Below are 15,815 nucleotides of genomic sequence, written 5' to 3'. Positions count from 1 at the left end.
AATGAATTAAAAAATATATGCCTGGTCCCGGCATCCAAGGATAGGTACTCGCTGGGGAGCTGGCAAAGCAGTAGAGGCCTTGGCCCTTTCTTCTATGGCCTCCAACCATACCATATGGTGGGGATTCCCAGGACGGACTAAGACTCACCTCCCCCCAAAAATAAATAAACAAAAAATAAAACGTGTTGGGAGGTGGCTCTGAAAGCCAATAAGCAATTTAGACACTCATAAAAGATTCACTGCTACCGAGAGGAGCACCCCATAATGCTGTGCATGGGCTTTGTTTTCAAATGTTTTCTTAATTGTGGTGCCCTAAGGAGGGGACGGCACACTGCCAATGATTTATTTATTGTTGTGAGGGTCTGCAGCAGCTCCCCCAGAAACAATTTGAGAAAACATGTAGTTCTTGTTTTTGAAAAACAAATTAGAGCACTCAGAGCAGGAGCTGTATGCCCTTCATCAGAAGTGTGGTAAAACCTAGTAGGTGCTCCTACGGCTGCATTTTGTGACCTGCAGATTATTTATTTTTTTAAAAGACTTAAATGATTAAAAGTGCTTTATTTAAAATATTTTAGTGACAATTTCTATTGTTGAATATTGCAATGTGTGTATAAATAATGAATGCATCGGATTATGGTTATTGATTCCTTTGTTTTAATGGTAAATTATATCATATGGCTAACTTTTGACAAAGTCAAAAGGTCTGCTCTAAATACCTCTTGGGGAAATATTGAGGAATAAGAGAAATTGTAGTGAGATGGGTAAATATATGAAGGACGAAAAAAAGATGAGTGACCAAATTCTTAATAGGGTTTATGCAGTGCAGACTCTACAGGAATCTACTGACAGGGTGGAAAAAATTCAATAGACAGAAACTTGTGAGTACTAACCAGGGGAAGTATAAAAAAGAACACAAAATCCAACCAGGCACAGTTTATAACCAAATTATGTGCTGATAGAACGTTAAGAAGCCATAATCAATGTACTCATGCTACCAGTAAATTGATAGGATATTAAAATCCAAATGGGTTGATCCCTTTGTATTTACATAAGAATGTTGAGCACTCCATTGCAGACAATGGAGTGCTCTGGACTTCTACGTGCTGGTAGAAGCCCGCAGAGCAACATTCTAATGTTTCTTTTTTTCATTCACAGCTGCTGCTGTGAACAAAGGCCTCCCAGAGCCCAAGGGGATTTAAATCCCCTCGAGCTCCGAGAAGCCTTTGTTTCATTTGTTAGAACATTCTGCCATCTAGTGGCGAAATGTTTTAATAGCCGTATAGCCCTCCGTCGCTGGGCTTTACCGGCCATTAAAGTCCCGCTCCCTTGTTAAAGCCCCCGCCTTTGGCTCGGGCCTTTAACACTGGAGCGGGCCTTTAATGGCCGGTATAGGCTGCGACCGCGGGCTATAAGACTATATTAAAAATCCATATAGCTGAGTTTTTAAATGGGAGAAATATCCATGAAGTTATTAACAATATATATTAAATGAATAATAAAAGGTTCTCCAAGGAACTCAATAAATGATGTATTGGGTTTTCTACTATATTGATATACGGCCAGCTGCTTATATTTATTTATTTATTATTTATTTTATTTGTCAGACTTTTATAGCGCATAGCTGCCCCAGCGATGGGGCGTCCCAGTGTGACCAAAGACAATGAGGGTGGCTAGTGAGAGGGCAGTTATGCAAAAGTAGGGAAAAGCCAGGTCTTGATAGCTTTTCGGAAAACCAGATGACTCTGGATCTCTCTGATCGAAACAGGAAGCAGATTCCAGAGTTGCGCCGCAAGACAACGGAACGAGCGGCCCCCAGCTCTCGCTCTCACAACACGAGGGACACTTACTAAGGCCTGATTGGCCGATCTAAGAGGCCGCCGAGGCACATAAAGCTGAAGCAACTTGGACAGACCCAGGGGAGCCTGTTGAGTGAGGATCTTATGCGAAACACACAGAGTTTTAAATTGGATTCGTTTCTCAACAGGCAGCCAATGTAACTTGAGCAGGACATGGGAGACAGAAGCAGATCTCGGTAGTGTCACCAGAATGCGTGGCGCAGCATTCTGGATCCTCTGCAAACGCTGAATGCAAGACTTATTGGCCCCAAGATACAATGAATTACCATAATCCAGTCTGGTCAGAATTGTCGCCTGGATAATGGTCTGGTGTACCCTAGGGGGGAAGAAGCCAAGTATAGGCTTCAGGCCGCGCAGTAAGCCAAAACATGTCCCTGCCACGGCTTTAGCTTGTGTATCAAACGTGAGTCCGCTATCGATCCTGTCTCCCCATTTATTTTTGATCGTGCCTCATTTTTTCCTCCCTCATTTTGATGTTGGACTTAGGTCTCCGTGCGCCTTTTCATTGCCAACCAGTGTTAAGGTGCAGGTGCTCCCTTCTCCCAAGATGGCTGCCACAGGCCCCTGCTACTGCAGAGTGGTCTTTCATAGTAGCACCCTAGCTGCCAGGAGCTGGCTGGAACCCCACCACAATGTTGCGACACCAGCCCGCCTTTTTGTCCCATAGGTAGAATGGGGAGGCTCCTGGAATGTGCTGGAACCTTCTAGAAGGGAGGTGTGGTTTTTACTTTTGCCGCCTTGGCTAGAGGTCACCTGACCTAGGGATACATAAGTGAGGGAGGGAACTTTTTCTAGTTAGTTGGCCAGTGGGGTAAAGCAGAGCTGGAGAATCCACGCAGGAGTGTAGGCGGTAGGGCCGAGCCAGGGACTTATGCCTCTGAGAGTGACAGGATTTAGGTGCTGCCTCTTAAGTGAGTGAGGGATCCTGTGAAACCCACTGATCTTGCCCAGCAGTAGGAGGACCCAGGGAGCCTCTGCCCAGCCTGACTAGGAAGGACCTAGTCACCAACTCACTCCCTACCCCCCTGTAACAGAACCCCTTAAGGGCGCCAGATACATCTGCGCCATCAAGACTTTCCAGAGCAAACTACTTGCCGGAACTGAATGCTGAGACTGCGTGTCCAGATTGAACCTTGAAACTACCTACCTAACCCATTGTGGTATCGCTGAGGATCAACCAGGTCTTAGCGCTGTGACCCCTGCGCTCCCTGACCTAGCCTGGGATCCCCGGCAGCGTGCTCCGTCAAGCGCGGAGCCCCCCAGCTTAATTTGAGCCCCCCCTGTGGCGTGGAGGCTGAAGCGCGCTCACCGCTGCGGCCCGGAGGCCGGAAGAGTGCTCCTCAACGTTGCGAGGCCCGAGGAGAAGCCCGGGGCCCCGTCGCTGCCGTCGCAGCTGTGGTGAAGGTGCGTGAGGCCGTGGCCGGCCCCCGTCGCAACAGGATCGCCTGCGGACTTCGGAGCCGGTGTGGACGCCTTCCCGACGTCAAGCAAGGTAAGCCCGGAGGCTTGGGACTGACCCCGGTGCGCCCCCTACAGGCTGGGAGCCACACCACACCCTGAGCCGGGGTTCCCTCTCCGTGGGAGTCCCCTGGTCACCACGACAGAGAGACCCCTCTGAGGGATTCGCCCTTGGTCCCCACTGACTATTCAGGAACTTTGTGTCTCCCGAACTGCACCGGAGTATGAGAGGCTCGCTCCGAGTGACCTGTTGTGCTCCGTGAACTGCTCCGTTCTGAAGTACTCATTGCTACTGATTCCGAGAGGCGCTCTGTTCTAAATGCTCCGTTCTGAAGTATTCCTTGCTATTGATTACGAGTAGCGATATGTTCTAAATGCTCCGCTCTGAAGTATTCATGGCTATTGATTACGAGAAGCGCTATGCTCTAAATGCTCTGTTCTGAAGTATTCCTTGCTATTGATTACGAGTAGCGCTATGTTCTAAATGCTCCGTTCTGAAGTGTTCCTTGCTATTGATTATGAGTAGCGATATGTTCTAAATGCTCCGCTCTGAAGTATTCATGGCTATTGATTACGAGAAGCGCTATGCTCTAAATGCTCCGTTCTGAAGTATTCCTTGCTATTGATTACGAGTAGCGCTCTGTTCTACATGTTCCGCTCTGAAGTATTCATGGCTATTGGGTACGAGAATCGCTATGTTCTAAATGCTCCGTTCTGAAGTATTCATGGTTACTGATTACGAGTATTGTTAGGTTCTAATGCTCAGTGCTGACGTATTCGCCGCTTACTGGTTACGAGTGGCGCTACGTTCTAATGCTCTGCTCTGAAAGTGTTCGTCAGATTTGTCCCAAGATAGCGGTAGACCCGCGAGGTCTGCCCTGGGTCCCTGCACACCCCCAGGAGTAGCGCTACATTCCCCAAACCCTACCACGGGGAGTAAAATATACAAGGTACTGGTGAATATCATACTGGTGAATATCATACTGGTGAATATCATACTGGTGAATATCATACTGGTGAATATGGTGCTGGCGGATCAAACGCTGACATAAGTGAATTGCCATTATCATCTCCTTAACTGAATTTATATCTCATGAAGTGCATATATATGTTATGACTTGCCTTGTTATCCCATGAACTGCATTTATCTCGAACTGCTTGGATAAACTTGAGTTATTTGCATAAATCTCTACAGTGTGGCGTCCCTTATTGTGTGCGTTCCTTGCTTCAGAGGATGCGTGTGTTGTATGGTCGCTTTACACGCAAGCCTTTGGGTGCCCAGCCGCTCGTGTCACGTTACCCCCTTAGGGTCTGGAGACCCCAGGTCTTACATTGTTGGCGAGCGGTGGGATATTAGGACCTGTGACCATACAGCACCCTTCCGTGAAGCGGAGGGCGCCACAATTAAACGCCTGTTGTTTCAAAGCTCTGCAACTATTATTTGCTGTATTTATTGATTCCACTGTCCAGGCTGAGAGTGTAAAAGAATCCTGGTTAGCTGGTAACTGTCACCCATATCCTAGGAATTTCTTCCTTAGTATCTAGGTCCCCACCTGTCAAGATAGAATTCCGGTTAGCTGACTAGGGGTACTCGGTGAAGCAACTGAGAGAGTTCGGGCAGGGGATGGGGGTGCCTGGGGTGCGGAGGGCCAAAGGACCGGAACTCCGTACCGCCATAAGGGCATGAGTAGAGGCCCACCCAGAAGGGAGAGAGGATGAGGGACAGGAGGCGCCAGATGCACCTCAGGAGGAGAGCGCCCAGGAAGTACTAGACATACTTAACGTAGATATGTCTGAAAATGTGCCCCCAGGGAGACGTTCTGGGGCCAGTAGTAGGACAGGTTCTAGGAGGAGCGCGTCTCCAGAGGAGTACGAGGACAGGAGGGAAGAGAGACAATTAAAGTGGGAGCTAGCGAAATTGGAACATGAGAGAGAGAGAGAAAGAGAAAACAAGAGATGGGCTATGGAGGAAAAGAAGCTGTCGCACGAGCTTCAGCTGAAAGAGTTGGAGCTGCGCGCCCTCCAATTGAATGCGTCAAATAAGGACAATGGTGGCAGCATACCTAAAGAGTCTCACGAGTCAAAATTCTACCTACCTAAGGAAGTCATTGCCAATTACACAGTGGGGGACGACATTGCTAAATGGTTGGAGGCATACGAGGTAGCCTTGACTGCCCATGGGGTACCCGAGAGTAATTGGGGAGGTGGTTTATATCGGTATATACCTCCCAATGTCAGGGACACCCTGCTATATTTGGCCAAGGCGGATCAGGTCAGGTATGCCCCCATGAAAGAGGCTTTACTGAAAAAGTTTGGTCTTAACCCCGAGAGGTACAGGCAGAAGTTCCGTGGCAGCCATAAGCTGGCCACACAGACGTGGGTAGATTTTTTTGATTTTGCCCGCAAGGCACTAGATGGTTGGGTGCGTGGCAGCGAGGTGCAGGACTACCAAGGGGTGTACAATCTTTTTTTACGGGAGCACCTCTTGGATAACTGCTTTCCGGAGCTGCGCCAACATCTGGTGGACCGCAAGTTGATGGATCCCCGTGAGCTTGCGGAGGAGGCAGATATGTGGGTGAGCACCCGGGTGTCTCACAAGGGCCCCGGGGGAGATGGCTCGAAAGGCGGACAGGGTTTCCCCCAGAAGAAAGAGGGGGGAGATAAAAAGGTGGAGTTCTCTAAATGCCCTCAAAATAAGTTTGGGAAGGGAGTAGGAACCCCACCCCCGTCCAATTCCACAAGACCCACTTACCCTGACAGGAGTCAGCAGCCAAGGATTGTGCGGTGCTACGAATGTGGGGAGATTGGACACTACAAGGGAGATCCCAAGTGTCGCAAGCGACCCCCAGCCCCAACGGGCGGGAAAAGTCCCGGGGTGAGTAGTATAGCGCTTGGGGTGGAGCTGCCCTTAGATAGGGAAGGGGAGTGGACAGGCATGACCCTGGTTTCACTCGGGGATAGAGAGGTGATCCCCGTAGTGTCCCTGCCCCCGAACACTGCTAAATATCAGCAGAGGGTGAAAATTAACGGGGAGGAGGTGGAGGCTCTGAGGGACACAGGTACCAGCATGACCACCGTAGTGAGGCGGCTGGTGTCCCCAGACCAAGTAGTCCCCGAGGAGTTCCATCCGGCCGTATTGGCTGACGGCAGTGTCAGTCACTATCCAGTGGCTCGTGTTCCATTTGAGTGGGGAGGAGTCAAAGGCCTACTAAGAGTTGCGGTGAGCCCTGCCTTGCCTGTGGGGTGCTTGCTAGGGAACAACCTGGAGCACACCAAGTGGAAAGATGTCGAGTTTCGAGCTCACACCGAGATGCTGGAATTACCAGGGTGGACTTGCGTAGTCATGCGGTCCATGGCTGCCCAGCATGGAACTCACCCTGGGTTGGAGCCTGGAATCATGGCCCAACCCAACACCAGAAGAGGAAAGAAGAAGGTGGTAGAGGACACGCCCCGTGAGATGGATGGGGAGGCCGCAGAGGTGCCCCCGGAGTCCGTGGAGGTGGATGTCGTTCCCGTGGAGGACTTGCCGACCCTTGCTGACTGGCATGTGGGAGGAGGCCCTACCCGGGAGGAATTTTGTCAGGCACAAAGGGCGTGCCCCACGCTTGAAGGCATGCAGCGACAGGCCGAAGCCCAAGTGGCCAGTCAGAAGATGGGAGGATATCATGTGTATTGGGAGGATGGTCTCCTATACAGTGAGCCCAGGGTGCCGGTACATGGATCTTCGAGGGCCTTAGTGGTCCCCCAATGTTACCGGGCCTTCCTGCTGGAGTTAGCGCACGAGATACCCTTAGCCGGACATCTGGGTCAGGACAAAACCTTTGCACGGTTGGTCCCTCATTTTTATTGGCCCAGGATGAGGATTGCCTCAGACACCTTTTGCAAGACCTGTAAGTCTTGTCAGGCAAGTGGCAAGACTGGGACTAAATTGAAGGTCCCTTTGGAACCGCTCCCCGTGGTCGGGACCCCTTTTGAGAGGGTCGGTATTGATATTGTTGGGCCATTGGACCCTCCGACCGCAGCGGGACACCGGTTCATTCTGGTTTTGGTGGACCACACCTCAAGGTACCCAGAGGCTATTCCTCTGAGGACCATCACTGCACCGGTGGTGGCGTGGGCACTATTGGGGATTTTTACCCGAGTGGGATTCCCCAAGGTCGTGGTGTCGGACAGGGGTACAAATTTCATGTCGGCCTACATGCAGGCCATGTGGAAGGAGTGTGGGGTGACCTACCGGTTCTCCACTCCTTACCACCCCCAGACTAACGGACTTGTAGAGCGCTTCAATAAGACATTGAAGGGTATGATCCGGAGCCTGCCAGAGGGCTTGAGGCGTAGATGGGACGTCCTCCTCCCCTGCTTGTTATTCTCCTACCGGGAGGTACCGCAGAAGGGAGTCGGGTTCAGCCCGTTTGAGTTGCTCTATGGCCATCCCGTTAGGGGTCCCCTCAGTTTAGTGAAAGAGGGGTAGGAGAAGACTTCACAGAAGCTTCCCCGTGACATTGTCAGCTACATGCTGGCGTTCCGCAGCCAGATGGCCAAGCTGTGGAAGGCGGCCTCAGAGAACCTAGAGGCTAGCCAGACCGTGATGAAGGAATGGTATGACCGCAACGCTCGGACGGTCGAGTTGGACGTTGGACAGAAGGTGTGGGTCATGGAACCTGGGGAGCTTTGTGCCCTCCAGGACCGGTGGACTGGTCCGTACGACATTGTGGAGCGACGAAGCCAGACCACATACGTAGTGGATTTGAAGACCCCCCGACAGCCCCTCAGGATGCTCCACGTCAACCGCCTGAAGCCGCACCATGAGCGATCAGAGCTTGCTCTCCTGATGGTGACAGATGGGAGCGAAGAGGAAGAGAGTGAAGCTCTTCCTGACCTTCTAGCGGTACAAGAGAAGGATGGTTCGGTGGAAGGTGTAGTCCTCTCCCCATCCTTGACCCCAGAGCAACAGAGGGACTGTCGCCATGTCCTGGGACAGTTCGCCTCGTTGTTCTCCCTCACGCCTGGAATCACTCATCTGTGTACCCATGATGTGGACACAGGGGACAGCCCCCCGGTGAAGAACAAGTCTTACCAGCTCTCTGAACGAGTGAAAGATAGCATCCAGTGTGAGGTAGCCAAAATGTTGGAGCTGGGGGTGATAGAACCTTCCAGCAGCCCGTGGGCTAGTCCAGTGGTGTTGGTGCCGAAAGCGGCCCCACCGGGTACGACGCCGGAGCTTCGGTTCTGTGTGGACTACCGGGGGTTGAACTCTGTCACGAAGACAGATGCTCACCCCATCCCACGTGCAGACGAGCTGGTGGACCGGCTGGGAGCAGCCCGGTACCTCAACACCATTGATCTGACATCCGGATATTGGCAGATTGCCATGGCCGAAGGAGCGAGGGAGAAGACAGCGTTCTCCACCCCCGAGGGCCACTACCAGTTCCGAGTGATGCCCTTTGGGCTCAAAAATGCTCCGGCCACATTCCAGTGGTTAGTGAATCAGGTACTATCTGGCCTGGAGTCCTTCTCAGCGGCCTACCTGGATGACATAGCTGTCTTCAGTGGCACCTGGGAGGACCATCTGCAACACCTCCAGGAGGTATTGCAGGCGCTGCAACGTGCTGGCCTAACAATTAAAGCCAGCAAGTGCCAGATTGGACAGGGATCTGTCGTGTACCTGGGACACCTGGTGGGCGGAGGTAAGGTGCAACCCTTCCAGGCCAAAATAGAGACCATCTTGGCTTGGGAGCCCCCCAAGACCCAAACAGAGGTCCGAGCTTTCCTCGGCCTCACTGGGTATTACCGCCGGTTCGTCAAGGGATATGGTACCATCGTGACCCCCTTGACGGAATCGACCTCGAAGAAGCAACCTCGCAAGGTCATATGGACAGCTGCATGCCAAGAAGCCTTTGACACGCTGAAACATGCGATGTGTACCGCTCCAGTACTAGCAACACCGGATTTCGGCAAAGAATTTATTGTGCAGATCGACGCCTCCGAGCACGGCATAGGTGCGGTGCTCTCGCAACTCAACACCGAGGGCCCAGATCAACCAGTGGCCTTCATATCCAGAAGACTCCTCCCTCGGGAACGGCGATGGAGCACCATTGAGAGAGAAGCCTTCGCGGTGGTCTGGGCTCTGAAGAAGTTGAGGCCATACCTCTTTGGAACTCACTTCCTCATTCAGACCAACCACCGGCCCCTTCGCTGGCTCATGCAGATGAGAGGCGAAAACCCCAAGTTGTTGAGGTGGTCCATTTCCCTACAGGGGATGGACTTTCGGGTGGAACATCGGCCCGGAGTTGACCACGCCAATGCTGACGGTCTCTCCAGGTTTTTCCGCCTTAGCGATGAGAACTCCCTAGAGGTTGGGTAGCTCTCCCCTCTTTCGGCTGGGGGAGACACGTGTTGGACCTGTCAGCCCTAGGGTGGTCTCCCCATTTATTTTTGATCGTGCCTCATTTTTTCCACCCTCATTTTGATGTTGGACTTAGGTCTCCGGGCGCCTTTTCATTGCCAACCAGTGTTAAGGTGCAGGTGCTCCCTTCTCCCAAGATGGCTGCCACAGGCCCCTGCTACTGCAGAGTGGTCTTTCATAGTAGCACCCTAGCTGCCAGGAGCTGGCTGGAACCCCACAACAATGTTGCGACACCAGCCCGCCTTTTTGTCCCATGGGTAGAATAGGGAAGCTCCTGGAATGTGCTGGAACCTTCTAGAAGGGAGGTGTGGTTTTTACTTTTGCCGCCTTGGCTAGAGGTCACCTGACCTAGGGATACATAAGTGAGGGAGGGAACTTTTTCTAGTTAGTTGGCCAGTGGGGTAAAGCAGAGCTGGAGAATCCACGCAGGAGTGTAGGCGGTAGGGCCTAGCCAGGGACTTATGCCTCTGAGAGTGACAGGATTTAGGTGCTGCCTCTTAAGTGAGTGAGGGATCCTGTGAAACCCACTGATCTTACCCAGCAGTAGGAGGACCCAGGGAACCTCTGCCCAGCCTGACTAGGAAGGACCTAGTCGCCAACTCACTCCCTACCCCCCTGTAACAGAACCCCTTAAGGGTGCCAGATACATCTGCGCCATCAAGACTTTCCAGAGCAAACTACTTGCCGGAACTGAATGCTGAGACTGCGTGTCCAGATTGAACCTTGAAACTACCTACCTAACCCATTGTGGTATCGCTGAGGATCAACCAGGTCTTAGCGCTGTGACCCCTGTGCTCCCTGACCTAGCCTGGGATCCCCGGCAGCGTGCTCCGTCAAGCGCGGAGCCCCCCAGCTTAATTTGAGCCCCCCAGCTTAATTTGAGCCCCCCCTGTGGCGTGGAGGCTGAAGCGCGCTCACCGCTGCGGCCCGGAGGCCGGAAGAGTGCCCCTCAACGTCGCGAGGCCCGAGGAGAAGCCCGGGGCCCTGTCGGTGCCGTCGCAGCTGTGGTGAAGGTGCGTGAGGCCGTGGCCGGCCCCCGTCGCAACAGGATCGCCTGCGGACTTCGGAGCCGGTGTGGACGCCTTCCCGACGTCGAGCAAGGTAAGCCCAGAGGCTTGGGACTGACCCCGGTGCGCCCCCTACAGGCTGGGAGCCACACCGCACCCTGAGCCCGGGTTCCCTCTCCGTGGGAGTCCCCTGGTCACCACGACAGAGAGACCCCTCCGAGGGATTCGCCCTTGGTCCCCACTGACTATTCAGGAACTTTGTGTCTCCCGAACTGCACCGGAGTACGAGAGGCTCGCTCCGAGCGACCCGTTGTGCTCCGTGAACTGCTCCATTCTGAAGTACTCATTGCTACTGATTCCGAGAGGCGCTCTGTTCTAAATGCTCCGTTCTGAAGTATTCCTTGCTATTGATTACGAGTAGCGATATGTTCTAAATGCTCCGCTCTGAAGTATTCATGGCTATTGATTACGAGAAGCGCTATGCTCTAAATGCTCCGTTCTGAAGTATTCCTTGCTAATGATTACGAGTAGCGCTATGTTCTAAATGCTCCGTTCTGAAGTGTTCCTTGCTATTGATTACGAGTAGCGATATGTTCTAAATGCTCCGCTCTGAAGTATTCATGGCTATTGATTACGAGAAGCGCTATGCTCTAAATGCTCCGTTCTGAAGTATTCCTTGCTATTGATTACGAGTAGCGCTCTGTTCTACATGTTCCGCTCTGAAGTATTCATGGCTATTGGGTACGAGAATCGCTATGTTCTAAATGCTCCGTTCTGAAGTATTCATGGTTACTGATTACGAGTATTGTTAGGTTCTAATGCTCAGTGCTGACGTATTCGCCGCTTACTGGTTACGAGTGGCGCTACGTTCTAATGCTCTGCTCTGAAAGTGTTTGTCAGATTTGTCTCAAGGTAGCGGTAGGCCCGCGAGGTCTGCCCTGGGTCCCTGCACACCCCCAGGAGTAGCGCTACATTCCCCAAACCCTACCACGGGGAGTAAAATATACAAGGTACTGGTGAATATCATACTGGTGAATATCATACTGGTGAATATCATACTGGTGAATATGGTGCTGGCGGATCAAACGCTGACATAAGTGAATTGCCATTATCATCTCCTTAACTGAATTTATATCTCATGAAGTGCATATATATGTTATGACTTGCCTTGTTATCCCATGAACTGCATTTATCTCGAACTGCTTGGATAAACTTGAGTTATTTGCATAAATCTCTACAGTGTGGCGTCCCTTATTGTGTGCGTTCCTTGCTTCAGAGGATGCGTGTGTTGTATGGTCGCTTTACACACAAGCCTTTGGGTGCCCAGCCGCTCGTGTCACGTTACCCCTTAGGGCCTGGAGACCGCAGGTCTTACAGATCTAGACCCCCAGGTTCTTAACAGCCTCTTTAGGCACTGGGGCCGGTTTAAGGCTGTCTGGCCAACACTGCTCGGACCACAGGTCTCGGTCTTTCCCAAATAACAGCACCTCAGATTTACTGGCATTCAGTTGAAGGCAGTTATTAGCCATCCAGCCTGCAACCTCTACCAGGTCCTCCTTAAACCTTCCTAAGCTGGTGTTTTTTTTTTAGAAAAGGCGATCACCAATTAGGTGTCATCAGCGTATGACACCAATGACAACCCTCTCCCCCTGGCCACCTGCGCAAGAGGTTGCATATAGATATTAAACAGAAGGGGCTCAGGATGGAACCCTGAGGCACCCCCTGTTGCGAAGCACACCTCTGAGATTGAAATGGAGGCATCCAAATCTGGAAATATCTTCCCGTCAGAAAGGCTCGGCACCAATCCAGAGCCCTATCCCTCACTCCGATGTCATACAAGCGCTTCAACAGAATTTTGTGGGAGACAGTGTCAAAAGCGGCACTTAGATCTAGAAGAACCAAGGCCACAGAGTCACCAGCATATATGCAATTACCATTATTGTGATAGGTAGTGGAAACAGAAATGTTTAATTTGATTGTATCAATTAGGTCCACCTTATGTTTAGTAACCAATTTGGTATGTGGTGTATATTTTGCAGGTATGTATATGTTTTTAGGATCATTAGGATCAGAGATGCATGTGTGTGATTAGGAGTTAGTAGGATTTTGTGACAATGCAAGTTATAATTGATCTGTATAAATATTGTTCTTTCTGGTTTCTCAACACCTTTATCCTATATCTGTTATAAATAATTAAATATGAGAGTCCAGTAATATAAAACGGCTATAAATATACTAGAGCCCTGAGAAAGTGACAGGGCACCATGAAATACATGGAAGCTCAAGTTTAAAATCAGGCTCAAGTTTAAAATCTATGGTTTGAATCAAAGTAGTATAAATATCTGATAATTAGTATGATTGGAGTGAATTTCACTAAGAGACTGAAATATTGAAAAGCTGATTTAATTTTACCTACTAAATAGGACATTAGGATTAGAATTTTTTTTTTTTATTGAAATAGGCCAAGGGGATTTTATATACTTGTTTATTTAAAGAAAAATGTAATCTCATCTTTAATTGTCAGAAGAAGCTGTTAATGTTTGTTTCATGAGGGTGGACCTACACATATGAATTCCGCTATAATATATTTGCTTCCCTTCTTTTTTTAATGATTACATGTATCAATCTCCATTACATGCCACATGCTGCAATGCTGTCTGTAAGCCTATTACTATGAACTCATCATCTCAGGGCTCATGATATGTGTCAATATGTAAATGTATGGTCTAGCCCAACTACATTTTGGCAACAGGTATGTTACACTAACCAGTTGTGAAGTGTTGGCAAGGAGAGTTTGAAATGACTACAACTACCATGAGGCCCTGTTTCTCTAACTCAAAACTAGATGCAATAGTGAGTTTGCCCATGTTCATCTGTCTCACATGTTACAACTGATTTCCGATTCTCATGGACTTCAACATTTGTAAAGTGTTGACAAGTAGAGTTTGAAATGATTGCAGTTACAATTAGCCCTGTTTCTCTTACTCAAAGCTAGATGCAATAGTGAGTTTGCCCATTTTCGTTTGTCTCTCATATTACAACTGATTTCCACTTCTCATGGACTTCACCCTTTTTACCATTTGTCAAGTGTTGGCAAGTTGAGATTGAAATGACTACAACTACCATGAGGCCCTATTTTTCTAACTCATAACTAGATGCAATACTGAGTTTGCACATTTTCAACAACTGTGGTTCACTTTTCATGGACTTAGCAATCTACATACAATGCTCTATTCAGAGACATTTCTGCCTACTTAACTTGTTTGTGTCCTGATCTCCTCAACTGAAACTATTGATTGCCATGAGTGAAACCATACCAAGTCTGTACCTCAAATAATTGTAAAGCATTACGGTAACTCAGCTGATTAGAAGTGGCAGGTGACCCTTTGACTCTGCACTGCTCACATGATGACTAATGCAAAATATACAACCAAGTTGGGTGTTCTTCTGTATTGTGTATAGCTAGGCCTTGGAATGGACAAAGACACATGTTACTTCTCCACTGTGTTGCCTTAAATGTATGGGAGATGTCATGTTCATTCCTAAATCCAAAACGCAATGTTTCAGAACATCTAATGAGCAGCTCAATTCTAGTGCATGTATTGAAGGTCTCCAAATGCCTTCTTAACAAGTTTTATACCACGGAAATATATCACAATAGTAATCTCTACCTATTTTGATTTTCCTAGGTCTCTACTTACTGTGACACAAAACATTTGGATGTAGATACCATAATTCCACCAATAACAATGTGCTCTATTTCTCAACAGGTTGATCTGGCACAGCACCTGAGTAGAGCTTGGCCACCGAACAGACTCCCACTCTACCCCAGGATGAAGCACTCAGTGATGAGTCTCACTGTGCACACACAAAACCTCCCACCCCGGCTGCAACACCTCAGGTAACCCCAGTTCCCAAACCTGTGTACCTAGCACAGTCTCCAACATCTTGTGCCACCCCCAGTCCTCGATCCTGAGGTAACAATCACCAACCCAGTCACTGAGGAACCAGGAACCAGTTGGAGGGTGTAGTCTGGGCAAAGGGCTCAGGCCCATGGGAGTAGGGGCTGTGGGATGGTAACTATGGGCCCACTGAGTGAGGCAACTGAGGCCACTCATACCCAGGCCACCATAAACCAAGTCTTATGAGCATCTCAGGAGTCCAAAAACAGGATGGGCCAGGTACTAAAGGAAATCCAGGAGATGAAGCAGCTGCAGAGGGAAATACACCAGGAGCTGGCCTCCCACAACACTAACATGGGTCTGCTCATTGGGGTGCTGCAGGAAATCAACACCACCCTCTGCAGTGCTTTTCCAGCACCACAATCAACCTCTTCCTGTGGTCCAAATACATCCCACCCATCTACATCTGCAGCAGCCACAGGAAGGGAGGCCGTATCAGAGGAGGACACGTCTGCAGACACCCCTGTCTCAGCAGCAGTGGATCCCTCCCTCCCCTGCAGGAGGAGACATCAACCCAAAAATCTAGGAGGTGCGGATGGCAAGACCTACACCACAGTCAATAAGAAACCTTGCACCTAAGTTCCTCTAGTGTGTTTAACATTCACCTTGTGGAGCATTTCAGGATCATTTTCTCTTTCTGATGGGAATAGTATTTAGGACTTTAGACTGAAATCAATTTGGCATCTTCAACTACGGTTTATTCACCATGACCGGCTTATTCACTTTTGGTTTCCCTGTTTGGTTTTGCATAATGTTTATTTTCTCCTTGTTCACTGCAATAAATACACTAGTCAGATACTCATTGCCTGCTGTAGTATCACGCACATCTAGCACTGTATATGTGTACTGCCATGTGAACTTCACAATGCTAAAACCAGCTATTTGTGTAAGCATGGATATGTAGCATGTATACAATGTTTAGCTCAGGATCACATCTATGTCACACCAATACATACATACAAGTGTCTGGTCTATTCCAGTTATCCAAACATAGACTGCCATGATGTCAGAAACATAGCAAATCATACATGACTCAAAAAGTCTGGCAGTGACCACATTTCCAGGTGCATTCCTTACCAACATGGAAGGTGAGGATAGATCAGATAATTTCCTATTGAATAGGCAA

At 49.6% G+C, this 15,815-nt stretch overlaps 1 long non-coding RNA gene across 1 annotated transcript in view; it reads left to right on the top strand.

Moving 5' to 3' along the window:
* The window catches only part of LOC146832755 (uncharacterized), a 228,974-nt gene extending 213,488 nt beyond the window's left edge, over positions 1-15,486 (top strand). The window contains exon 3 of the long non-coding RNA XR_014961333.1: positions 14,498-15,486. This is a non-coding gene — a long non-coding RNA (uncharacterized LOC146832755). The remainder of the gene's footprint in view (positions 1-14,497) is intronic.
* Positions 15,487-15,815: the final 329 nt, after the last annotated feature.

This window comes from Triturus cristatus, chromosome 5_1 (assembly GCF_964204655.1).
Source record: "Triturus cristatus chromosome 5_1, aTriCri1.1, whole genome shotgun sequence".
NCBI lineage: Eukaryota > Metazoa > Chordata > Amphibia > Caudata > Salamandridae > Triturus > Triturus cristatus.
The sequence above is the reverse complement of the archived record's forward strand: the minus strand, read 5'-3'. Positions and strand labels throughout refer to the sequence as shown.